This window comes from Plectropomus leopardus, chromosome 4 (genome assembly GCF_008729295.1).
Source record: "Plectropomus leopardus isolate mb chromosome 4, YSFRI_Pleo_2.0, whole genome shotgun sequence".
NCBI lineage: Eukaryota > Metazoa > Chordata > Actinopteri > Perciformes > Serranidae > Plectropomus > Plectropomus leopardus.
This window is the reverse complement of record NC_056466.1, coordinates 16,783,669-16,811,132: the sequence shown is the minus strand read 5'-3', so window position 1 is coordinate 16,811,132 and position 27,464 is coordinate 16,783,669. Positions and strand designations below refer to the sequence as shown.

At 38.8% G+C, this 27,464-nt stretch overlaps 1 long non-coding RNA gene across 1 annotated transcript; it reads left to right on the top strand.

Annotated features, from left to right (window-relative positions):
• Positions 1-2,902: 2,902 nt before the first annotated feature.
• LOC121941958 lies at positions 2,903-26,958 on the top strand. The gene is made up of 3 exons (XR_006105787.1): positions 2,903-3,383; positions 17,654-17,804; positions 26,882-26,958. It is a non-coding gene; the product is annotated as an uncharacterized LOC121941958 (long non-coding RNA).
• The last annotated feature ends 506 nt before the right edge of the window (positions 26,959-27,464 follow it).

The following is a 27,464-nucleotide window of genomic DNA, read 5'->3' as shown; positions in this document are numbered from 1 at the left end:
AGGACACATTCATAACATCATATTTCCAGTGACCCGTCTCTCTGAATTTACCAAGCTTTTGTAGACTGAATCAGTGTCTACCCAGCAGGCACTGGTGCTGCCTGTCACACTCTATCAGCTCCATTTCACAGCCGTGTTTGTTTGCCTTCAAGAGCTGTGATGTTATAGAGCATCGTCCTTCTGTCGCAATCATCGCATTCAGTCATTCTTGGGCAATCTTTGAGTGGAAAACACAGCGTACACCAGGGAACATGTGTGTGTGTGTGTGTGTGTGTGTGTGTGTGTGTGTGTGTGTGCGTGCGTGCGTGCGTGTGTGTGTGTGTGTGTGTGTCATGATAGGAGACTTACTTTACAATTGACTTTGGTTCTTTTTAGAGTTGGGATGAGCAATTTAAAGCGTGTTTTGTTGCCTCTTATGAAAGACGTACTGCTTCTTGCACCATGTGGACAACATTTGATAAGAAACATCAACCAGAGGACACGGAGTTCATGTCCTCTGTACTTGTGTTGAAAGTTGCAAATGATGGGACTCCGTGAGAACTTGTTTTAGACTGGCTGCTCATCATTCATGAATAAATGGATAAATAACAATTCATCTATTTTCACAAGGAAAATGTATATTTTCTGGGAGGAGCAAAAGTTCTGTAAAAACAGCTTATTGACCAGTGGCTCCCAGTCTGAGAGTTGAGACCCTTTAAAGGGTCCCTTGACAAGTTTGCAAATTTGAGGTGTCAATTCAGCTATGTAAAAATATGTATCTTGATTAGTTTTATTTTTATTTATTTATTTATTTATTTATTTAGTCTTTTCCTAACAATAACCCAGCATTTTTTGTGCCTACACCTAACCATACGTAACCCACAGCATAATGGAATCGTAAAGTTTCAGCATATTCGCTACATGACAATGTGGGTTGGTTGGTTTGCAGATATACAAAGCCAACATACTTTCTGCCAATTAAGTTAGGATCCTTACCTCTTTAGGTCACTAAAAAGTCTTTAAATGGAAAAATCCAAGGAGAAAAGTCCTTCCAGATATTACTTATTTTTATAGAGATTACTGTTTAGACATTTGTAGGGACACTCAGGAACAACATTTTTTTCATGAATAAAAACTAACAAAACAAAAAAAAAGAACAAAACAGTTTAAGTAATAAAACATGGCCTGATGAATCAGGTCTTTTCAAATGAACTTTGGTTTTGTATGTTTGAGGAAATATTGAGATACAATCTATGGCATTTCTAAAATCCTGTAATAAACATATACAACACTAGATTGTGCAGTATATTTCAGTGTTTAGTTTCACCGACAAAATGACCAAAACAGCATGTAGAGAGATGACTCTAATGACAAACTCAGGCCCAGAGTTCAGATTTTTGTGAAGAGTAGACCTAAAGGAGCAATTTCCATAAAAGCGCAGACAGCTACAGAGAGTATTTAGTAGCAAAGTGAGGATATTTACAGTCGTCCTTTGTTTCCAGGGTCTGCTTTTCAGTTTTCATTGACCAGATGCCAGTCTCAATTCCACACGTCTCAGGATCACATGTTTGGTGCTTAGTGATATCTCAGGGTTTCAGACGCTCCCTGGAGGATCCAGATACAGCGCATGAAAATGACCATGAGCCAAAGCTAACCATGGCTGGCACTGCTGGGCTAACTTCAGCAGCAGCAGCAGCAGCAGCACTCTAATCCACGATAACTTGCTTTTTTATTTTTTTCCTGTGAATAAATGAGGCTCAACATGCTGGAAAGAATTAGGTCTAGGTTTTCAACCAGCATGATTTATGACACACCATGCAAATTTGGATTTGGAGTCTCTCTCCTCCCATGTTTTTTCCCCAAAAAACTTATAGATATTAATATATCAACATTTAATCTTAACAAGGATGTTCATGATAAAGTGAATGGAAGATGCTTAGTTGGAACAAAAGTAGAACAGACATTAAAAATGATAAGAATAGTAAATTAAAGAGCACACACTGACAGATTAACATTTACTGTTGTAGAAACTCGTTTTGTTTTATGTGATATTAAAAAAAAAAAAAAATTAGTCTTTAAGTGAAAGTTTAAATATGAGAGTCATTTTGCAAAAAGAACAGTTGTGAATAATTTGCAAATGTTCTGAACATTTCTAATTAATTCTAATTCTAATCAAATTTAATACCACAATCAAATCTAAATCAGTGGTCTAGAGAATAATGATTAAAAAACACAATAATTAGCATGATTCAAAATACATTTCACAGACAAATAGAGATCCATTCAGATCCTCTTAGATTTGCAATTATTCTAAAACCAATTAATTGAAAATAATAACTGGAATAAAAATTGGTCATTACCATATAATTTCTGCATATCCAATTAGGACTGAAGAACACATTAAAAAAATCACCCATTACATGTTACACCTCAGTAATATACCCATCAGTATATAATATTATACCATATTATATATAGCATTTTATTCTTTAACAGTTGTAATTTTACAACAAAAAGTTATTATTATTATTAATATTATTACAACTATTGTTGTTATGTTGTATATATTATTATGCAGTTTGGTATATTATATAAAAATCATATATAAATATACCAAACTGCACAGCTCTTTCAATGTCATTCGAATATATTGTAAGTCTACATATGTTTATTGCAGTTTTATCCTATATTGTATTTGTATCTCTAATTTTTTTCATACTTGCTTTAATTGTTAATTTAATATTATATCAATATGTTTAAATTTGCACGCAAACTCCTCGTCCGTAAAATAAATGAATAAACCGGTTTGATTATTTTCTCACGTGGATGTCATCCAGGGAGCATATCATTACGTCATAATCGGGCGCCCACTAGCAAACAAAAACGTTCCATCATCATGTCGCGACAGCCATTCTCTCCAGTCGGTGGAGAGTCAGGAGACGAACAAACCTGGCGGCTGTTGGAGAGCCTGTGAACGGCAAATCACTCAGTACTGACCCGCTGTTTCCTCTCAGTGGATGTGTTTTCCCTCCTGTGAGGGTCGGACGCCATCACATGTCGCCCAGTAAAAGAACAGAGTCAAAGGGTCGACCAAAAACACCCCATTTGTCATTTTGACAGAGCAGCTAACGTTAGCGGTGTTTCACTAGCCTGCTAACATAACACGAACACGGCTTGCAGAGGCTAGTTAGCTGCTCCGGCTAGCGTGCTAGCCTCTGTTAGTTACAAACACTTGACTTGCTGCTGCTGGAGGGACCAAGAAACGAAGAAGGAGCGTTTTAACCTCATCGGAGCCTGTGCCGTTAGCTTCACCAAGCTCCAAAGGATATATCTCGGTGTGGATACACGACCCAAAGGAGTCACCGGAAAGGCCTGCTGTCTTTGTTCACCTCCACATTTCTGAGGTAAACACAGAATTAAATCACAAAGTGCAAGATCACAACTGGGGGATATTGAAGCGATGGACCAGTGGAAGTGGGCCTAGCATTAGCCAGCTAACGCTCGCTAGCTGAGTTAGCATTGCTACCGCTAGCCAGCTTAACGCACTTCTGTTGATGTGGAGCTTGTTAGCGATTTGAAAGAAGTTGTCGGTGTCAAATTCAGCTCGCTGTGGCTGATCGTACTCTGTCGTGATCTTTACATCATTAATTAAAACCACCCGACCGACTTTGGCACTCGCGTTGGCTCACCTCGTCGCTAAAAGTTTGCCTTTTAAACAAGCTGCTCAAACTTGAGTCAAAAGCTGCACTGAGCCAGAAGTTCAGTCCGCATGCAACACGTTCATGATGAAGATTTGGATTTTATTAGCACACGAGATGTGATGAAAAGCAAATAAAGGAAAAACAAGCAAATAAAGAAAAAACAAATATAGCAGGGATTGTGCATGAGCGGTAAGAAATCCAAAGGGGTTTATAGGAGCAAATCCTCACCTCTAAAATCTATTTCAATACTAAAGGTTTTTTTCTCCTTAATATAACAATTTAACAGACAAAACAAGTAGTTATAACAAACAGAAATGTAACAGACATATACACAAAACACAGATTTTTTTTCATGTCAGACTTACATGACAATATTGATAAATACGTTTATGATGATAGTAAGAGATAATAAAAATATAAAACAAATTGCATTTAAATGGCAACTTTTATACTGGGGATGTACCTCAAAATGCTTTACAATACACTAAAGGAACAGAGTAAAAACATGCTTATTATAAAGTGCTAAAACTGCACAATAAAACTAAGTAACTAAATTAATAACAAACACAAGAGGCAACAATATGCAAGAACAAGCATGCCAAGAACAAGGACATTTAAAAGACAGAAAAAAAGTCAAAGACAGAAACTATAACTAGAAATTTACAGAATAAATAATAATATATTAATCGGAAATCATATTACAACAAGTGCAAATACTGCACGATAACACAATTGATCAAATGAATAACAAACTAAGAGGCTCTGAATAGCAGGTATTGGCATGCTAAGAACAATAACATGCGTAAAAGTCAGAAATAAAGTTCAAGATAGGAGGGAAAGAAAATTACAAGAAAACGTAAGGACCAGTGACAGTAAGTTACAGGCAGTGCTGAAAAATATGTATTCAGTTGGCGTTAAAAAGTGTTTACATAGCTTGCATCTCTTCCAGCTTTGGGTAGGGATTTCCATAGTTTTGGTACATAGTTAAAAAGCTGCACTGTTTTTCTTATTTGTGTTAAGTTTGATAGCACAAACATAAGTGAGTTTTATTTAGCTTCACCATATTGTCCAAAATATGTAGCTGCAATTTAGGAGCTGAATAATGTCGATTTTATGAAGGTTTTATATCCCAAATGCTAGCAGACCCAATGCCAAGTTAACTTGTTCCTGATTCTTATAATGTTGGTCATTCGAGATGTTTTCTTGGGCACGTGGATAAGAGAAGTTCATGAGACAGAGGGAATCGTTTGTAGGTTGTCTAGATATTTGGAGAAACAGGGGATTGCTCTTATTAAACAACAGTGATCTCACAATTTACAGGAGTGATTGTACTTTTACAAAGGGCACCTCTTGAAGTAAAAGTGGACTTGCTGTCTTTCAGAAAGGTAAAAACAACCTGTAATCTATTCACACTCTCTTGTCACCGAGCCAAAAGAATTCCAGTCTGTAACAGCCTTCAAATAACTTCATGAAGATAATAGTGTCCAGTTTTTATCGAGTTTTTGAACTAAAGCATTTCTAATATCTATTATATGTTTTTTGATGTTGGAAAGTGTATATTAGATGGTCATAATATATTAGAAACACTACAGTTTTTAAGTCTCATCCTGGTTTTGATGCTATGTGGGATGTTTACCTGGTTATTTATGTCCCTGTATGCAGTATGATAATAATTTGATCAAGTTATTTATTATCAAAGTTTATGACCAACCGTGTTGGTGCAGCCATGTCTTTGACTTCTCAGTATCCAGCAGATCTCTCATTTCTGTACTGACTACTGACTATTGAGCTACCTCAATAGTTGAGGATGAACACAGTTTAATTTCTTGCTGCATTTACCGCTCTGGTTTCCGTATATAAACCAGAATGGCAACACAGTTAGTCCATCATAATATAATTTTTTTTAATCATCTTTTTTTTGTTGACTTACTTAAGTCAAAGACGCACCTGTGCGGTATCTCAGCAGCCAGGTTTCTATGAGAAAACTCCCAGCTTTTTCAAAACTGGGAGGTTTTATCAAGGTCCCTGACACCAAGATATGATGTTTACATGTGCTACTCATAACCGGGAAGGTGCTAGAGCGCACTCTCTTTCAACCTGAGTTTGACCCCATTGCTTAATGTCTAATGTTAGTGAAATCTGTGGGTGTGTATTCACGCAAACCATAGTCTGGAACTGTTCATAGCACATTACTGCTACACATCAGAACTTCACAAAATCACCTAACATAATTATAAAAAGTTTCAGTTTCATTTCTCTCCGCACCCTGATTCTCTATAAGCATATGGTGTATCTCTCTTGTGCTGTTTTGTTTTAGTCAGGAAATTTAATTAAAACATTACTGTCCTTGAAGTAGAACACCATCCCGAATAGAAAGACAGTTCACTAAAGCAGCTTCCAACCCATGTTAAACCAAGGTCAGGAGGAGGGTTGTGAAGTCAGGTCGAATTACACACTTTGACACAGCCAGCACAGGTTTAACCTTCTTCACTGTGTCTGTTTTAAGATTCAAGATTACTTTATTTGCACCAAGAGAAACACAACCCCTGAGTTTAGGAGATTCACTGATAGAGGGCAACCCAACTGCCAGAAAACAAGCTACGTTACCTTTGCTCATTATGCATGAAATACATTGAAACTTAATGTTTCAATGACACTATAATAAACGTGTGGTTAGGTTTAGGCACAAAAACCACTTGGGAAAAGGTCATGTTTTGCCTTAATATACGCAGTTATGGGAGCGCAATCATAGCAGACAAAGCGACCGTGTCTCAGTAAAAAAAAAAACAATTGCTTGTTATCTTGGCAGGAAATGCAATAATGTCTTGTTAAAAACAACCGCTTTTGTCTCGTTTAGAAACGTTGATATGAAATTTGAAAATGGAAGGTATTCATGTTTTGCAGAAGTGCACAATGCCAACATTTTCTTCTGGCGACTGGGCTGTAGAGGGATGATGCTTTTATCCATATGTTGCTATCTTCAGTATTTAATTGGTACCTTACAGCATTTACCTGATGGGAGCAGTCTGTATTCTACATACAGGACATGAAAGACTAGTGGCTCTTATTTCCTCTCCAGGAGAATACTACTGTTTCTTCACCCCACCTGCCATTTAACTGGTTTCACTTGACCTCTCATGTCTGCGCCTGTCTCTCATGAGATAACTAGAGTAAGGAACACCTTTTTCTAGATTACCACAACTGGTTTTCCATACAACAGAAACAGCATGGTAACATGTAAGAAAGGAAGAGTAATAGATGCTGCTTTTTTTGTCAGTTGTCTTTTGAATTTGGGGCAGTGTCCATAAGGACAATGTCAGATGAGGGCCATATCTTAGCACAACATCCGCAGGAAGAGAAATTGAGGTAATGCTTCTTCTGTATCACATGGATTACAAAAGTGCAGCTGTAAAGGTGCTCTTTTTTGTGCAAGGTCAATTTGATGCACAGAGTGTAAAAAACCCAACTGGTTACGCAGTCAGAGGACTGAATAGATACTTTACCGTTTACTTGTCAAATCTGCACTACTCCAGCGAGACTTTTCCTTAATAGACAATTTAAAACATCTTTCTGGTAAACCACAGTGGGAGGTTGACATTTTTTTGAGACAGTTTCAACAGAAGCTCAATACAAAGAGCCTAAATGAAGGATTTATTTCAGTGCTGTTGGTTTGTGTTAGGCTGTAAAGGAGTTACTGATTTCTGGACATTTTTAGCAACATACTGTTAAGAGGTACATTGGAAGGCATTTGTGGAACAGATGAAGTAGTCTGGACAGCCAGCAACATTTGCATGTTTCCCACTAGTTCTGGAAGTTTGGCTTAATTTGTTGAAGTTTGTTATTGCACTTTTTCAGCTCTGACAACCAACCATAGAAACCCAACAGTATCAACTGTTTATCAAAATGAAAAAAGTTTTGCCCCTTATGTGTAAGTATTGATTTTGAAGGGTAGCAAACGAGTCTAGACTCTAACTTTGTCTGTTGTAATTAGCGATACACTGTGTGTATGCATGCCCTTAGAATAGATAATAGAAGAGATCCATTGAGGACAACATGTTAGTCACAGTCACCAGAAATAAGTTTGCTCATTTGATTGTCAATAGTCAATAGACAAGAACCACTTTGTTTTCTGGAGTTCAGTCTGTTCAGTTTCATTTTTGACTTGAAAAGCAGCAGTGTGTTTAAAGCTCATTTGAAAAAAAAAGAAGAAAATTTGATCAACATAATCATGCATCAATGAGGCTGATAAGTTACCACAACAACTTTGGGAATTTGTCGTGGTAGTATGAAATATCTGGAAATTTAGAGGTAAACTTTGGAATTTATAGTAAGTTTGCGGACTTTTGCCTTTGATGTGATGTCAGATACTGTTTTTTTTCATGTTTTGTGCATTCATGACATGCACAAAGTCATTTCTTTTGGTCTGTTCATGGTCCAGTAATTTATAATTTTGCAACTTAGTGTGATGAATGGAAAAGACTGTTCATTATTTACAAACCAAGCAGCTACAGTTTTGATTTAATTACCCACAATGATTCAAAATGCCCTCTGTGTATCACTTTTAAAGTGCATGTATCAAAACCCTCAGTTCATTGTATGATGTTGTGTGGGACATGTGTTCCTCTATCAAACAGTTAAGGCGATATAAATAAGTGAGAATTCGAGAAGTACTAAGATAGGCTGATGGTACTGAGACAAAAATGGCAAATTTTCAGTTTACATAGATCCACGTGATGAACCAGTATTTTACTGGCTGTGATTGTTGCTGCAGGGCCTTGGGGAGTGAGAGATGAGGGGTATCCTAGACTTTGTTTGTAGAAAGCTTCACATTCCCACACTCCTGACTGTTGCTGTGTAACTGACCCCAGGGCCTTCCTTAAAACCATTCTCATACGGACAGTGAGATTTCCTGGCTTTGAAGCTCATATTGACAAAACATGAAGGGTGGAACGAGTGAGATTGGTTATTAAGGATGACAGTAGAGGGTAAGAGTTTCAGGTGGCAAACATCCCTCGAGACGAGACTGAATTTCTGTATAATTAGAAACAATTAAAAGCACATTTGTACATACTCAAGTGAGACTAATAATTGCTGATAAACGCTTTCTTCGTCAAACTTATTTTGGTAGGCTGATAAGATATTTTGTAGGCAGACACAGATGCCTCTGAATGTTTACATATTCATGAAATATATTATATGATCTTGGATTGTTTGGGAAATGGGGAAACTGCAACCACATAAGTGTCTTTGGATTTGTTGACTATTTCCTTCTGATTTGTAGTGACCGGTTTGCTTTGTATTGCGTCCCCCATCACTGTTAACTCACCCGGGGATGCTCTTCATAGATTTGTCCTGTTTTAAGGCATGTTGGAGTACTGCAACCAACGTCTGCAGGCAGATTTGAACCAGGAATATTGGGATTACATGATATGCATTTTATAGATTTATGGATAATATATTTCTGTGACAGGTGGAGCTTCTAAATGAGGTTCCTGCTGTCCCCCAGACTCATTTCTTTCGGCCCTTTTTACACAGAGAGTACATTATAGGGCTGCTATAAGAAGACCCTTCTTTACGCCACCTTTGCCTTCCTACACATAACCAAACAACAGCAGCATCATGTAGCTCCAGTGTGATTTTAGACGGCATGTAGGCATCGCAGAAACAAAAGAGGCTTGATGAATGTGATGGCCGTGACATGTGACACAGCCTATAGGGTGACATATAACATGGCATCGACAGCCCATTTCGAAACAATAAAAAAGGCATAAAATGGCAATAACAATCAGTTACCGTCCCTGGTATATGGTGGCTGATCTCGTCCTCTGCAAGGAGCTCATTGTTTTCCCAACTTGTGGGAAAACTATGAGATTTGGGAGCTAGCTGCTAAATGCTGCCAGCTACTTTTTATGTCTCTGAAGTTAGGTCGCTCGCATAACATGCCATCAAAATGTCACATCCGTCCTGTCCTTGGTCCTTTCAGACCTCGATGTGGCAATGTTTATACCGTCGTTGTCGGCTAAAAGGTGAGACAATGCTGTCCCCCCATTCTGTGGTTGTACCTTTCATAAAGGTACAACCACAGAAAATGGCGCAATACTCCCACCTTGACCAGGCAATTTAAAAGGAGCTTTTGTGTACGCACCCTCTGTAAAGTAGCCTTCATGTAAATGGATGGTTTAATTGTTCAGTGGCATCCATTGTTTAGCAGACAAGCCAGGAAGACTTTGGCAGGATGAGGAATGATGAGTTCTAGAGCGCACGGTTATAGCAGGAGCTTCCCAAAACAAGGTGCAGACACTATAAAGCATGTGTTCATCAGAGTCAGAAGAGACAGTGGCAGTGTAGATGTTTAAATTTCCTGCCATACATTGGAAATACCCCCAAGTCAACAGGGATGGCAGGGACCATCTGGCTGATGGTCGTGGAGGAAATGGAAAGGACCAAGAAGACGAGGACTTAAGAGAGAAGCATCTGGGTTGAACTGCTTTAGTAACGCAATGAGTGCAGTCTGATTAGGATGGGCAGTCCTCCAGACCTTTTACAACCCAAAAACAAGGTTCAGTGAAAAGGACATTTGGATAATTAGTGAATCATGATATCCGTTGGATTGGGGGAATTACTGATGATAGTTTAAATTGGCATCCACAGTCCAGAGAGGAGACAGGAGAAGGGTTTGAGAGCACAAGTTAGGCCTTTTGGTCAAGATGAGTTTGAGGACTTGGAGATTACAGTCAGTGTTTCTGTGTTTGAGTTTTAAAAAGCAGTTTGAGTTTCAAGTGGCGAAGGAAGGTTTTAGCTGCAGCGTTTGAGTTTAGAGGGGAGACTTAAAGTGGGAAGTGTTGTATGAATCAGTCTTGTTAAACACGTGCGATATCCTTTTCATTAATTTTAATGAATTTAGACGTTCATGGGGTTGATGAGGACAGATGTGCTGATCTAGACGAGAGAGGACAGGAGGTCAAAGGAGGATGAGAGAAGAGATAAATATGTTGATGCGGGGGAATTGGTGGAGAGAGACTTGAAAAAAGTCAGAAAGAAACAAGTGGAGGACGTATGATGTGTGGGGAGCCTTCTTTAGAGGAGTTAGTAAATGGGGGAATGGAGAAGGAAACAAAACATGAGGAGAGGCAAAAAGATTAGCAGAGCAGACTCTACAGAAGTCCAGCCTGCCGTCAGCATCGTTTGTGCGTGTGTGCGTGTGTGTGTGTGTGTGTGTGTGTGTGTGTGGGCAGGCAAAGGCACTTGAGAGAAAGCGAGATCAAGGAAAGAGGAAATTAAAGGACTTTTCTGTGGGGAGGTCCAAGTCACCTTGAAGAGAGAGAGATCTCCTTTTCCTGGAAATCTCATGGAAAAAAATCTCCCCGAAACCCATCAAGTAGGACTTCGGGGCAACAACAGACAACAACATCAAGGAGGCTGGAAGTAAAGGTTTGGCTGGAAGTAGGTCAAATGTTTGGATATCACAACTCACTTTAGGCCTTTTATCTACCTTCCCTCCTCCGAAGGAACTCTCAATCCTCCTCAAACGCCTGATTGCTGCATCCAAAATCACCATATTTAGCTGCAGCCTGCAGAGTGAGTACTCCTCGCTGTTACGCTGCTTCTCGACTTGAAGAATCTCAGACGCCTGAGGTGTCTCCCACTGATGATTCAAATCTTCAATTTTCATGTTGTTGCCCTATAAATTTCACTTCCTGACGTGTGTCAGCTAGCTTCTTGCTAGCATTAGGAGCTAATCAAGTAGCCTGTCATGTGATGACACACTGATTACATTGCGTACTGACGGCTCACTTTAAGTCAAAATCAGTATCCTGTTGTTTTGGATTTCACAGGGAGTAATGAGGAGAGGTGCAGCACAGAGAGACAGAGCTAAAGATAAAGTGAAAAAGTGCTTAACAACCTGTAAAGATCAGTTACTTTTTTTTTTGTTGTTGAATCATATCGTTTGCTAATGCCCTGGTATCAAATGATCTGTGGCCCAGTACCAGTCTGTGGGTTGGCAGTCCCTGATCTAGCTATGCCTAGCCACTTAGCTACATGAATGTAGAAATGCTAATATTAGCTTTTGCACTCAGTGGCAGCAACACTTCATGTGAGTCATTTCACCTGTGTCAAGTTGAAGCTGTGGAAGTTGTAGATACTTGCAAGTTATTAGATTGGGTAATACGATATGCAGTGTCTTTTGTTGTGTTTGAAATAAAGTGTCAGTTAGCCAGAAGTTAACATTTAATAAACATCAGGTTGAATCCTGGAGAAAAAAAGCAAAGTTGGAAAATGATATGATGGATGATGTTTTGAGATATTAATCAGATAATGTTCTGTACTATGGAACCTCTGTAGATATAATAATATTTGGCTTTATCTGTTTTTATGTTAAGTTGTTAGTGTCATAGTAAAAGTCGTCGGTGTTTTTTTTTTTTTTTTTAAGATTTTTTGGGGAGCAATTTGCCTTTAATTGACAGCACAAGTGTGAAAGAGGAAGAGAGAGAGAGGGGGTGACATGCAGCAAAGGGCCAAGGCTGGAATTGAATCCGCAGTCGCTGTGGCGAGGATACAGCCTCCGTACATGGGGCGCCCTCTCTATCCACTGAGCCACCAGGCGCCCTGTCGTCAGTGTTTTAAAAGTCATTAAGATGAACTTCCCTGTGATAATTTGCCTGTAACTTCTCATTTATTCACTTCTCGTTCCCTTCAGCACTCCAGTATTGTATGCTGTTCTCATGCTCATAAAAAAATAGGCTCCATATCTTAAGATTTAGTATTTTTTGTTTGTTTTATTGCATGCGTTCATCATCCAATTTCTCTGTCTATACTGCTACCATCAATCATGTGACGGTACTTTCTGGTCCGTGCTTTCTTAATATGCCTCCTTAATGAGTTTTCAGGGTTAACTGGAGAATTACAGGCAACAACAGCCGAGCGTGGGTGTGCTCTGCAGTTGTGAATGGCCCTCTGCTCTGTATCTGTGAGGCACAAGGAGCACGTTAATAATTCAGTGCTGTGCCATGTAGCTCTGAGTCGGTTAATGAACACAGAGAGGAATCTCCCAGGCATATTGCTTTGATGTGGGCTATACTGCGAACGCTGCGTGACATCGTGCAGGGACGAGAGGAAGGTGCAGATTGGGACATAACAAGTCAATAATAGATATATTATAGTTTATAATAGTGCTGTGGCAGTACGATTTGAGGCTAACTAAAAACAGATAGGAGAGTGGAGCAGAGTGTTCATCCTGTCCTAGGAGAGACACCTCCTTTGTTTCTTGGTGCTGAACAAGCACGTTTTTAACAGTTGCAGTATCCTTTTACTCATCATGTCTGCAGGAACACATAATGGGACAGTTTTCTCACAAAGAGCAGGCCTTCTAGTTGTACTGTTTTTTGGACAAATTTCTCACCATCTATGATTCAAATTTGTTGTTTTGAATCAATAAAGTTATGTCTTTAAAGCTCTCAGTCACCAGTACACTTTTACAGTTTAAAGTCTTGATAAGTAACCACTTTTTTAAATTATCAACAGTGATGGACATAGAGTTGAAAATCAAGTCTTATCACAACAAGGTATATTGTTAATGTGGCCATATTTTTGGACAGTGATGCAATACTTGCTCAATTCGATTCAATTAAAGGGTCTGTGACTGATGTGTATATGTCTTTCTCTTGGCTGCTTGCCATCCTCTGCCTGGTGATAGGCTGCTAGCACTGTTTCAGTGTTTAGGAAGGAGATGTGCTTGGATGCAAATGGTGACACAGATGTGCTATAGAAATTTTAAAATAAAGGCATGACAATATTCATTGATGTTGTCACTTTGCATCGATAATTTTTGATTGATTATTTAATCGATATATAGATACAAATTTATGTGTCATTACACTCCTAATGGTCAGTATGAAAAATACAGTATATTGTTGTATAATATGGTATATGTCCTTTTGTATCATGGATTCTATCTATAGTAATATATTACATTTTTTGTAAATTTTATTGAGAATCAATTTATAGATACAAGAACATTTGTCAACTCAGTTAAATATCTGACAATTCAACCTGCTCGCTTCAAACCTACAATAACTGTTTTATTGGCTGCTTGAGGGACGCTGGTTTTGGACACAACATTGATAATTAATCACCTTTAAGTGGATAATGGCAAACATATTAGCAAATAACCATTTATTAACAAATAAAGCACTTAAACAGCAACATTATCTTTCATTTGAAGTCCCGTTTGTGGTTACCTGATGAATTTTAATCCAATATTTTTTTAGCTCTGTTTTTGGTCTCTACCAACTCAAGAGGGAAATATTTGGCTCTTTATCTGTTAAATGCTCCAGTATTCTCATAGGCTAGTTGCTAATATGCCTGCTGTATGCTCTGCTGCCCGCTGTGGCCAAAAACAATATTAGAGTATACCAAAACAGTTGAGTTGTGGGTCGCTGCCAGACAACTAAACAGCTATCTGAAACTCACTATAAAGCTCAGTACAGTTGAGGGGAGATGCAGACTCTTCTCTGTAGGGTCATCACTACGAGTGACCTCATTCACATTTTTTTTCTCGTTTTAATAATAATTTAAAAAAAGAATTCTCATAGCTCCTGCAAATCCAATTTTGCCTCAAGCAGTTATACTCATGGTTTTGTTATTTGGTCAATGGTGTAGTGCAGCCAGATATTGGTAGATTGATCAAGATAGCTATAGCGGTATAATGATATCGCTGTTGGTTGATTAATTTCTGTTGTCTCGATATAATTTATCAAATCACCCAATACTAAACAGTAGTTTAATTAGTATTTGGAGCAGTCATTAGTTGCAGCCCTATTGTATGCAGACTGACAGCAAACATGGGTCTTTACCACGTTGTAATGTTGGTGTGAAAGAGATATGAGGATCTCCCCAGCACACAGATGCATCTCCAGCCTCAGTGTGATTTGCTGTCGGAGGCTCTGGGGCTTTTAGCTCAGACCTTTTCCATCTCGCCTTAACACAATTGCATCTCTTCACTGCCACCCACAACTCATTCCCTCTCAAATGCCCACCAGTCCTTCTCTGAGACTGCAGCAGAGGTGCAGGATGAAAACCATTTGAAAGGAGGCCTCTCCCAGCAGAGGTCCTGTTGGCATGGAAACGGCTGTCTTTGTGAATGGAGGCTTCTTTTACACGCCTGGTCAGAGGTTTCCCACTGTCTCATGGTCCAAGAGGACCCTGTTAGACTTCTTACAAGAAAATCTTTACCTTTACAAATTCACCAAATCTGAATTTATATTGGTTTTATGGTACTTTTTGATGACGCTCTCATCTTGTTGTTTTCTTCAGGTTCTTAACTATCAGTTGTTTGGTTGGTTGTGTTTCTGCGGGTCTTATGTTTTAATTTTCTCATTATGTAAACACTATAGAGTGCTCTTATTCATCTGTGGTTCACAATGAATATTTAGGGGGAATTTGGACCTGAAGTTTAAAGAAACGGACATTCAAAAGATTGCTGAATTAAGCAGGGAGTCCTCTGTGTTTCTCCTGGATCTTTTCAACACAAGCAGTACAAACTCTTAGTATTTCTCTGAACTGGATCCATGACGCGTTCATGTTGATTTTCTCAGCTTTTGCATATTTTACTAAATACTGTGTAAAATATATTGTTTTTGCTTCTTGTACATGAACTGTTCAGTTCATCACAACTAATGCTGTGCCTTTTAAGATAATTAGTTGACTCAGGGTTTCCCACATGTTCATTTACTTGTGGGAGCCAGCCAAAATGTAAACATCCGCTGCCACAAATACATTTTCTACTTTGGAGCTGGACTGTTAATTTAGAGCACTGTTGCAATATATATTCAGTTGAGTTTTTGATTGCACCACATTCTTGGAGTGCAGAGCATACTCCGGGCACAGGGAGCAGCGGGCGTATTGAAAGTGAAACTTAACTGTTAATTCTGCTGAGTTTAAAAGTTTGAATTCCCAGGCAGCAGCATCTGCACTCAGTAATCGATTTTATTTGATCAGCTCTAAATGTATTGACAGATTAATAATCTGCCCTGTGACTCACAAACTGCTGTTGAAGAAAAAACAGAACTCCGCCTGCGCTGCGTTCACGAAGCCACAAAAATTTCTAAATTTAGAAAGGGGACACAGAATGACACTCAAGTTCTGTGGAAAACACAGGCTGAGTAATCTGTTGTTTTCCAGATTAGATGAGCTATAACCAATAAAGAATATCTTTAAAAAACAATAGACTAAAGACAGGACAATCATTTTGACAAATTTGTCAGGAAGAAACAGCTTGCTGGGTGACAAGATACAAATGTTGACCGGAATAGGATTACATTCGCTTTATATGTAGGTTGAAATAGAAAAAATATCAATCAGCATCATCAGTGTTTTTGAGAATAAGACTTCCAATAATGAATGTCTTCTGGGATTCATTTTCCATTTATCTGCATTTTAAAAGGAGTTGTTGTCGTGGTAAGCCATAAGCGGAAGCCTTTTGCTTTTACAATCACAATCATTTCAAAATATTGTAGTGCCTCCATAAATTCAAATGTTGAACAGCTATAAATTGATAATTAGCTGGCATTTCAACAGCCCAGTAGGTGTCAGGAAGGACTAACCCAGTAATAACAGAGGTAAATATATTGTGACACAAAGAAAAGAGTGTTTTGTTGGTGATGCTGTATACACTCAGACAGGTCGTTTGTCTAAATTAGACCATGATTCTTGAAGGGAAACCAGCAAGAGTCTGTACTCTGTGGAGCAGGAAAGAGAACCACTGACCTGATTATTCATTTCCAAATTCAGTTTAATCAACTAAAAAGCCAAGGTCACTGCAGCATCCCGTCCTTGTCTTTTCTCCGCCACGCAGGTGTCTACAGCTGGCACACTCCTCATCGTCTGCCCTTCATACTGTTTCCAGATTGTGATTAAAAATGTGGTTGCACCGTTATGTGGCTGCACTGTTTTGGGGAAAATAATATCTACAATAAATGTGCACAGTATGGTAGAATTTGCCCATCTAGCTTTAAAATTGCAAAAACTAACCTTACCATTTGAGACAGTTAAGTCTAAAACATTATATTTAGTCAGTTTGTGGATTCATTTTATGACTTTTTCCTGCTGCAGTTTGCCAACATAGAAGTCGTCTCTGTTTGAAGCTATGTAGATCAGTTCTCTGGCCCACATTCCCTTTCTTCTGGATGAATTATTTACTGTTTATCAAAATTAAAGTAGGCTGGGTCACGCTTACTGGAGCTTTAAAATGCATCTTGTGTGAATTGATCCCAAGTCGACAGCTTTAAGCAGACATGAATGCACCCAAAATACATGAATAGCATGTTCAATAATAACGCTGTTTAGATATCTACATTTGAGTTAATTTATAGCTTTTGTTGTTTAAATTGCATTTTACCTGCTTATTCTTTAGATCAAAGTATAGTAACAGGTTGTTTGGGTGTCATAACAAAGTAAAGGCACTAAAGGAATGTGTTGCATTGTCATGATAGGATATCCTCCCTCAAACTTGACCTGGGTGGCTTTCCGTTGGGGTTGCAGGCAGCTGGCGGCTCAGTTAAAGTGCCTTTAAGTCTATTAGAGAGGATAATCCATGAGGGAGAGTGCAGTGAACAGAAGGAGCAGCAAAACAATTCACTTTCCTCACTTTTACCATCTGATCGTACATCCCCTCCCTATGCAGCCTATCGCTCTCCAACACATGGCCACCATATGTTTTCTGCATTACTCCCTAAAAGGAAAGACGGCCTGCCTAAACAAGACGTAGAACACACAGGAAAACAATGACATGACCTCAAAGTTTTATCTCTGCTCTAAGTTGCCATAAACAATCTCTGAGGTGCATTTTCTTTTTTTGACATTACACGATGAAAGTTAACAGGCACGATTTGTTCATTTCTCTGCAGTTTCTGTCTCTATTGTAACCCATAGTTGTTTTCTCACCTTTTATTGCTTTCTCTACATTTCTTTTCTAGCCTCCCACCTTCCACCTCCAGTGCCCCTGGCTCAGTCGGTGGCTCAGCATCACTTCAAAGGGGAAGGTCTGCGGTGCTGCAGATAACACGCTGTACCCCCAAGCACCGGCAAGCTTTTCCCGAGCCCCTACGCAGTCCCTCAACTGACAAGGTTCGGCCCCTTCTGTGTCTTATAGCAAACTGTCTCTGCTACTCTTGTTTTTTTGTTGCAGCTGTTCATAGTGTTTTTTCCTCTAGTATGTCTCTGGCTGTTGTTCTTTAGAGCCCCTGGCTGAAATGTACACTTTAGCGACATTGTTGTCTCTCAGCATTTGTGTGTACTCGTGGAACTTGAAAATATAAAAAGGAAGGAGCAACTTGTTGGCATTTAGTTATTCAGAGTATTATGGCCAAAGGGCAAAGGAGGAGTCCTAATTTTTTTTAGTGAAATTCATATCCATACATAATGTTTGACTGACTGAACTGACCGGTCTGATTTGAATTCTGAATTGACACCTGATGCCTCTGCGTTAAAGGTCCTGTAGAAGCTAGGACTCAGAATAATGTCAGTCAGATCAAATTTGGCTGTTCAATATGTATTTTCTACTGTCTGCTTGTAACTTATAGAGTTTGAAAAATGAAATGGGTTCAGTGGGGCAGTGGTGTTTTTGTAACAATGTCAACAGGCTGAGTTGGCCCTCTGAGCTGATGTGGGCTAACTAAGCTAATGACATGTGCAACAACATGTTTTGCTGACACTAGATATCAAACAAAAGCCAGACGCTGTTTCCACGGTGCCAAAAACCTGCTTACGTCTACTAACATATCGCTTTTTAATCTAATAGGGAAGGTTACAATCCACATTCATACCTGCATCAAATGACTCTGCAGAAGTCACAGGTTATTATTGCCTGCATCTTCAACTAGCATTAATGGAAACACAACACCTGGGTTAACATGCTAATTTTAGCGTCTTTACCGGCAAGATGCAATGACTGGCTATTACCAATTACCATCAGCACTCAAAACATCAATCCAAACTTAGGTGGGACTGAGTTTGAAAAAGAGACTGAATAAGTAAGAGATATATAAAGAGAAGTAACAGCCATAATGTTTTCAAAGGTTTTCATCCATGCCTTTCTAATGTATACCTGTTGTCCAGCCCATCTGTGATGTAGAACTTGACACCAAAAAAACCCTGCCACACACAAAAAGCCACACTTGTCTGCTGCAGAGCTGTGTATCCAGCTCTGCTCTACTCTCAATGGAAAAGCAGTCTATAAAATATTCTTAGCTGGTTTACCCATGTTTAAAAGGGTTTTAGACTCATCCTGGGTTTGGGTCTGCAGCCTCCTGTACGGACAGCAGCATGAAAGAGAGTAAAGCGCCTGCTATGCAGCTTCATCTGCCAACCAAAACATCCCCAGAGGTACACTAAACACTGACTAACAAAAACAAAAAAACTAAACAAAAAAAACAAAAAAAAGCTCCCCTGATGCTTTCCTTCAAAAAATCTGATATATGAATATGAATATTTGGCATTCATGAGGCAGCCCTAGTAGAGGACAATACTTACAATAATACAATACAATAATGAATTATAATAACTTTTTTCCCCAAAACCTTTCAAAACAACTGTTGCGATGTTCTTCACGCACCAGGGGCCAGAGCCGTGAATGATGTGTATGCTCAAAAATCATGCATACAACTGCCACCCATAGCCCGGCATTTATGAAGGAGGACTATGCGGTGAGAATGTGCACACCTCATGCATTCTTCCGACGAGTCATACATCACTTTTAGCTGAGGTGGCTCTAAGTGATGTTGTTTTTTAAGGTTGTTTGCCTGTTACACAGATTGTGTTATTATTTTTGCAGGATGCACGCTGTTCTGTAAAATGTCAATCAAAGGCACATTTATTAAGTTAATTTGAAATTATTTATGAGTGTTAAACTCATCATTCTTTTATTTAACAGTCATCTCCCCATTTGTGATCATTTTAATTTGACACTTTTTGCAGTTGCTTTTCTAAAATGAAATATTCTTCCACACTGTCATTACTTCTTCAAAAACAATGATATATTTTACTGAATGAAAGATTGATTACATCTTGTCTCACCCTCTGCATGCCTGCGTGAGTGATCACATGGTAATTATAAAGCTCAAATATCCCTGTTTTCTTACAGAGTAATTCAGTTTGATTCATGACACTGCGGTTGGCAGAAAGATATAAGAGCAATTACTTTTCTCTTTGATTCTGTGAAATCATAATTTGACTCACTTTTGGCTCAAGCTGTATAAACACTAGATAAATGTAATAATGAGTGTGACACTATTCAAATACTCTTTAAACTTGCTTTAAAAATGACAAAAATTATATTCCAATCATTTTACTTACATCAGTGCTGTTATATAAATGCTAATATACTGTTTTTGCCAATTCTGATTGGTGGATCTGGGCATCCCACACATACACTGGAGGATGGATGGCTGCTCTATAGAGTATTAAAGTATTTTGGTGTTGCTCAAAGTCATGGCACCTGTTGGCTTATCAGCGTTTCCATGGTAGCAGCATGTTGCTGCTCAGGTTCCTCATGATTTCCTCTGGGATGAAACACCTCTTAATCTTCTGTCTAAGAACATTTTTGTCCGCCTGTAGATTTCTGTGCCACTGACTGTCCCCAGTGAAAAAAAGACCATTATACAAGTACATCCTCCATGTAATCCACTGCTAGATAAATCTTGCCAAACGTACCATTAATATTTAATACAAACTACTGGTGTCATGCAGAGACAAAAGGGTTCGTGAAAGAAACTATATAAAGATCAGTGAAACCTCTGATAACAAGCTTCACTTAACTGTTGGACTAGTTTTTTGGAATAACAGAAAAAAGAAACGAATAAATCACACAAAGAACAAAAGATGACATGCCTTTGAAGACAGTCAAGTCATGTACATGTTTCTATATTTTCTCTGGCAGTAGACACATGTTGGCGAATGTCCCTCTCAGTATCATGCAAATTAATTATTCATCTTTTAAATTATAGGATATAACACTTGTGAATAATAAATTTTTTTAGACCTGCTGTTTGTCTGGATAAATGTTATATTTACATGCCCATTATATGACACTATCACACATTATTTGTAGGTAGTTGAACCCAATTTACAGTTAAATGCTTGCAAGTAAAAAATAGTGTTCACTGCACTAACATTTGAACTTTGGCAGACCTTTCAGACTTTCACTTGTCTAGAAGTTCTACTAAATGATTCATTGCTTTTCTTTCCAGTTTGTTTTTGAAAACTATGGCTGCATATTTGCAGCCTGAATACTTATTGGATACAGTTAGGCATGAGACAAAATATTAAATAAAATTTTGTGATGCTGAGAGTGGGTGACTGTATTTTAAAAATTGACCCGGTCTGGCCTGTTGATGTGTGTTTGAGGCTCTACATGACATGTGGGAGGGCTTTCTTACATCCACTGTATCAGAGTTTTCCATAAGCTGTCAGCCTGATGGCTCGACATTTAAACATTTTTAGCAAACTATGTTCTGACTGTTTGAAGTCATGTCACTGCCGCTTTTAAAATCTTGGTCATTTTTAACTAAACCTTTTTTTTAATCTTTGATGAAGGATCAGATGTCTGGATCATTAGATATCAGAGAAACAAGCTGAGTTAACGCGCACTAGAGACTTGCGGCAGCCAAGCGCGGCCGAGTGTGCCTGAGTGGGTAACTTAAGCTGTTGGAGTGACTGACTTCCACTGACTTCTACCTTGAATGGCGGTCCAAAAATGTAATCTTGTGGCTCTTTTAGATACTTTCCAAATGTTATCGAGCTGGATGGCTTTGATCTAGATAGTGAAATTCGTCGTTTCACGGGGGTTTTGACAGTTACAAAAAAATTATTTTCTGATTTACAGACATATCTCTCCCTATGTAAGTCAATGGGAAAACAGCTTTCTCGGCCAGTGGGCATCATGTGAAGGATCTTGAAGGTGTAATTCCACTTTTGGCCACTATGTACAATTTTCAACAGAGCATGGCGTACTTGGGGCCTTGTTTCACTACATCAAACTCTGTCATGGTATACTGTTTTGACCCGGAGTGCAGATTCCCCTCCAGTTGGCTACCATTTTAAACCAGCTGCACATTGTATGCATTTGTGGGACAGAGTGCTGCAGTCGGAGGTTTGAGGTTCATTCAGTTCACTGTGCAACACTAATTAAACCAAGTGGTGTAAAGATGTTGTCACCTTTAATGTCGGTTCTTTCAAAGAACAACATCAATGAAAAGCAGTGTATTTAATTATGTTGTTGTCATCACCACCACCACTGTTATCACTATTGCCACAGTTAATAATGAATAAAAAAAAGCAGAGGTTACTATTCATCAGTAAAAGTTGTTGTGAATCTTTGCAGAGCCAGTTAAGCGGTACAGAATCTGAACTCAAATCCGTAATGGAAACTTGAAAGGATGAGAACAATGTCTGCAAAAGCTTGAAATTATTTTTCTTTGCAGTAATGACATAAATCAACTCTGAATCAACTGCCTAACCCAAACATGTATGATCGGCCTCTATCATTAGTTTTGCCTCCTCTCATCAGTGTCTGTTTTGCTTTGTAACGCCTGCTCTGCATGACTGAAATATGAGCTAGTTTTCTGTGGGGAAATCTTTTTTTTTTTTCTTCTTTAGAAAGCACTGAGACTCACAGCTGCAAATTGTGTCATGATTGTGATGGTCAGGTTTCTGTTGCTTGGTGCAGAAAGCTCCTGGAATCGGAGGAAGAAGCTGTTGAGAAGGTGGGGTCGGAGAGGAAATGAGGCTGCATTCCAGCAGTGATTTATGAAGTGTCTTTCATTCTGTCTGTACCGCTGGCTATGTTTGCAGCTGCTCCAGACAGTTCCCCGACTTAAGCTGAACCCACCTCAGCATACACATCGAAAGGAAGTCATTAGGTGCAACATGAGCCAAGTTAAGACTGCACAATAATCTCACTGATAGTTGCTAATTTGAAGATTCACCTGTGGCTCGCTAGCTTTTTTTTTTTTAAGTATCACATCGTCCCTGCTCGCATATTTCCTTCCTTGGCATCCTCATCCGTTTGAGACTGTGGTTTTTAATTCGGGGGAAACATCCTGAACCAAGCTCTCATGTAGACCACAGAGCTTGGAACTAAAACTAAATTCTGAGAAAATCCAGAATGAGTCATGTTTTAAGCACAGATCCAGTGTGACTAGACGAGGCCTGTTTTATTATTAATCTGGTGAAGACTCACAGAACTGCTTTGTGAAAACATGTCAACCAGACCGGGCTCGAAGTTCACACCTGTAACAGGAATTAAAGACATTCTTGTAACACCTCTCAAGGTTTGTCAGTCCGAGCTGGAATGACAATTTATAATCTATAATGTACAATATTCTTGGTGTATTAAGATTACAGTCAAAACCGTTGCTAAAAAATTAGATTAGCCACTCCAAAATATTTAACATTTAGCTGTTAGCTATGCATTTCAGAAATAATGTTAGCAGGCTGTTCATGGTGCAGTAATGATCACTTAGATTATACCCTTCAAAATGCTTCATAATAAAGATGAGACAATTAAAGCCTCCACAACTAAAGGCCCGTATTTCACTTGTAAAGTTGCTGAAGTCTAAAACAGTTCCCCCCCCCATGTTTTGCTTTGAGAATCAAACTCTTTTTTGGCCTTCTTGACAGTTCATCCCGTGGTGTGAGGTATGCTGAGAGTGTATTTTATGTCCCTTAATCTGCATGGAAGACCATCTTGGCCACACTGAACACAATTTGTAAATTGTAAATAAATTATTAAAATAGTAAATTTATTCTTATAGCACCTTTTTAAAAAAACTTCCAAAGTGCTTTGACAAACAAGTCAAGGCAGAAGCAGAATACCTGAGAAATTTCATTACTAACCCATTACTAATATGTAGCCATGTTTCAATTAAATGTTACAAAACCAAAAATTTCAGTAGTATTCTGAAGACGACCCTAATGCAGTGCTATTATGGTCATGTAACTTCAGTAATTCACTTTATTTTGTTGCAGCTTTATTTTACTTTTGATATATATTTGCTAATTTGTTATGCAATATTACCAAATATATGTATTTTTGTTATCTAGAGAATCAAGAGGAAAAGGATGTCCATTGGGGTTAATACCTTTACTAAAATTTCAATCATGACATAGAGAAACACAGCTCTGCTGTAATTAATTAATGCACACATAAGTGCATTCACAACTTGAGATACTTGTTTTGTTTTACCACAACCAATGCTGGATGAGAGCAACAATTTTGTTCACTGAAAACAGTTGCATAAGCTCGTGCTTCTCTCATATTTGAACCACAGTTACTCAAACTGAACCGAGGCCAGGAAATACGGCAGTTGCATTCCTCCATGTGGACGCATTTTATTTGGCACATCATCCAGACACAGTTGACCCAGACTAAAGTTGCAGGCATCCTTGACTTCTGTGCGTGTCTCACTCAAAGGCCTCTGGGAAACATTCAGATCTTTTCCTAGAAAGCTCTGGGTTATATCCTCTGATATAGTAGTTTAAAGGTTGCTTGTTTTGATTCTGAACACAGGGGTTTGCTGGTGTGTGGGCAAAACATAAGTGCCAGACCTTGAATAGAGTAGGTTTTAGAGATCAAACTCACTAGTCCAGCCCTGTGCTCTGGCTCACAAATAAGTGTATTCTTAGTACTTGGCTTGCTGCAGTGGGTGTTACACGTTGTTCAGGCTTACACTGATTACATTACTTCCCCACTGCCCCTTCCATTGTTTTATAAGTCAGACACTGCAATTATAAAGTCAGAGTGTGTGCAGCTCCCTGCAGCAGCAGAGTCACAGCACAGAGTAGCAGGAGTCAGGTTTCACTTATTGAGAGTTGACCAACAAGACCATGGCAGAGGATTTGGTGTCAAAGCCAAAGCAAAATATTTGGCAATATTTTGGATTTAAACCCAATGCTAATAGGGAACCTGATAATGTTAATGAGGAGCTGGTTACATTGCTAAGAAGTTGAAGGTGTGCTGCCTGTCGCCTGCAGCTCTTCAGCTCTCTCTGTGGCTGCTCCATTTTGTTCCATTGCTCTCTGAAATGTTTCAAACTGATCTGCTAATCTCAACAAATGCTAAAAAGATCATCTTCTTGACTTGCAGATGCCTTTTGGATGAATGATAGTAGTACTGCTCATCTCACTGACAAACAAATTGCATTAACTCTGACTACTTAATAATGACAGTCAACTCTTGTTTCACCTGTTAAATGCTTTTGGTGTGAAGCTGCAGCAGAAGGAATTGTTGTGCATCAGCAGTAACTCAATAGCGCTCTACAAATTTTGAGCGTCATCGATGACTATCTTTTTTTGTAAAATCTCTGGTGAGTTTATTAACGTGTGGGAAAATTGTCTCACTGTGGCATCCCTACTTAGTAATCTACTCTTGAGTCAAAGTGACTCTGGTTGAGTAACGATATTACAATTTATTATTTTTTTTCATAGAGAGAAAATTACGATATGCTTAACAGTCCCCACTTGGAATCGAACTGGAGATGCATGTCACATGGCGTGCATTCCAATCAATAGGCCTCCGAGGCTCCCCAGAAGCTAATTTTGCACATTTTTGTGAAACACTGAGAGCTTCAGTTTTGTGTGTTTTTTTTAAAATTTTCATTTCTGCACTTCATTGCAGATAAAAGCCGATATAAGAATCCTGCTTCGTGAGGTTTTGCATTCTGTCGACCATCTTTCTGTCTCACGGTTATTGAATGTCACACAGCTGGATAGCATGTCTGGGCATCTGTTCATTTCCCAGAACTGGAGGTTCATATCCAGTTTTGTTTACGTCAACTTAGAAATCCTATTCTCTCTACACAAGCCAGCTCCTCGTCGTCACTGCTGGGGAGTCTCGTGGGCCTAATACTGTTTGTACACAGCTGCACAAAACCAATAGCTCCATTTCTCATATTAAAACACCTTTATCTGTGTTTTGCTCTGTTGTTGAGCAAACTATATTCAAGGGTACAGAAATGAGCTGTACACTACTGGATGGTTTGTTCAGTGTTTATTTAAGGTTGAGAACTTCAACAGAAGAACATATGGATTTTGTTAGATGGATCACAGCGACTCTCACATACAGACAGACAGGAGTGGTAGTATTTTAAACAAAGACATCCATTTTCATAAACATTTACAGATTACAGAGGTAAATAGTGTTTCTAAATAAACGTTGAACAGATAAAATTGAATAACACATCTGTTAAAAAAAACCCATCATATCCTTTGTGTGTTTTCAATGGTCAATGCTCGGTCTTAAATTAAAGTTGTAGTTCCAACAACTCAAACAGAGTAATTGGTCTTGGCCTGCTATTGAATCGAGGCCTCCAGTATTTGGAAGCATGTGAAAATGAAATGGAAGGAAAAAAGCTATTGATTATTTTATAGAATTTACAGTTTTGTTTAAAATTTGTTTCCAAAAAATAGATATAACATATATTGACATGTAACCTAGGTTAAAGTAGTGTTCTTGTTTTGCCCAGTGAATGTCTACATTTTTTGAAAATCATTGTATTTTAGGTCTGCATCTGCTACCAGCAGGCCATCACAATAAGAGCAGGCCTAAAAATTTAATTCAACTACAGGAGAGACCTGATGTTCTCTGCATTAGGTGGAAAAGCATAGGCCCATGTGCATAGGCAACTGGCAAAAATGAGTCAGAATAAATTATTGGATATTGGCAAAAATAACTGATTTAGGATCTTGGCCAAAAAACTTGATCCTGTCCATATATTCCTTGCAGAATAGGTGAGGGGAATTCAATTCAGGTCAATTTTTACATTTTCAAAGAAGCACCATCCTGTTAACGCTGTTATCTGTGCACTGGTTTGCCAGCAGCTTCCCCCGTTCACTTCCCATCAGACGAGACAAAGGAAGAACTGACGTATGTGGCGGTGACTCACTGTTACACGCTGATGCAGGTGTTGTATGTTGTGCCAGGTTGTTAAATTGTTCTGTTGTAGTCTTTTTGGCAAACCTATTGAAGAAGTGTCGGGTTTTGTCTGGGTTTTGGAAAGTAAACGGTGAAATCCCAGCATCCTTATCTTACCACTCTGGCCCTCCTGCTTTTCTCTTCACTTATTCCAGATGGCCCCACGACCTGTTAACTCTTTGACAACCTCTGAGATAGCTGCACTAACAGCTCTTTTTTCCCTTTTTGTCCACAGAAGGAATCAACCCTTGGAGTCGGACCTGGAGTGGAGAAGACCAATTGTGGCCTGAAGAAAGACAGACAGAGAGGACTGTAAGTAAACACTTACAACTGTGTGAACTTGTCAGGGGTCAGGAAGTTGTTGTGTGTATGTAACTTGTGCTCAATGCAATGCTTGTCACATTGGTTTAGACACAGGAATGCTGAGATTTGAGCCTGTTTTGAATGGGTGACAGTACAAATTTGAATTGAAATTGCTCCTTGGTGTATCATAGTGTTCCTAAAGCTGTGTTTGGATGTTGCGATCAAAATATAAAGGCTCTAAATATCTATTTTTGAGAACCCTTGCAATCATATTTGCGATCCTCCGGTTGTGGGCTGTGTGCCTCTCTGTCCGTGAACAGCATTTTGTTCACAAGCTATGTTTTCAGAAAATAAACACTGGAAGACAAACAGTGAAAAAAATACAAGGATATTACATTTCCATCTAAAAGGTGATGAAAACTAGCGTGGTAAATGTCCAAGTAGGTTCGTCCATTTTTACTTATTTATAGATGATTTTACAGTTTGACATATTTGCAAACACACTGAGAAACACT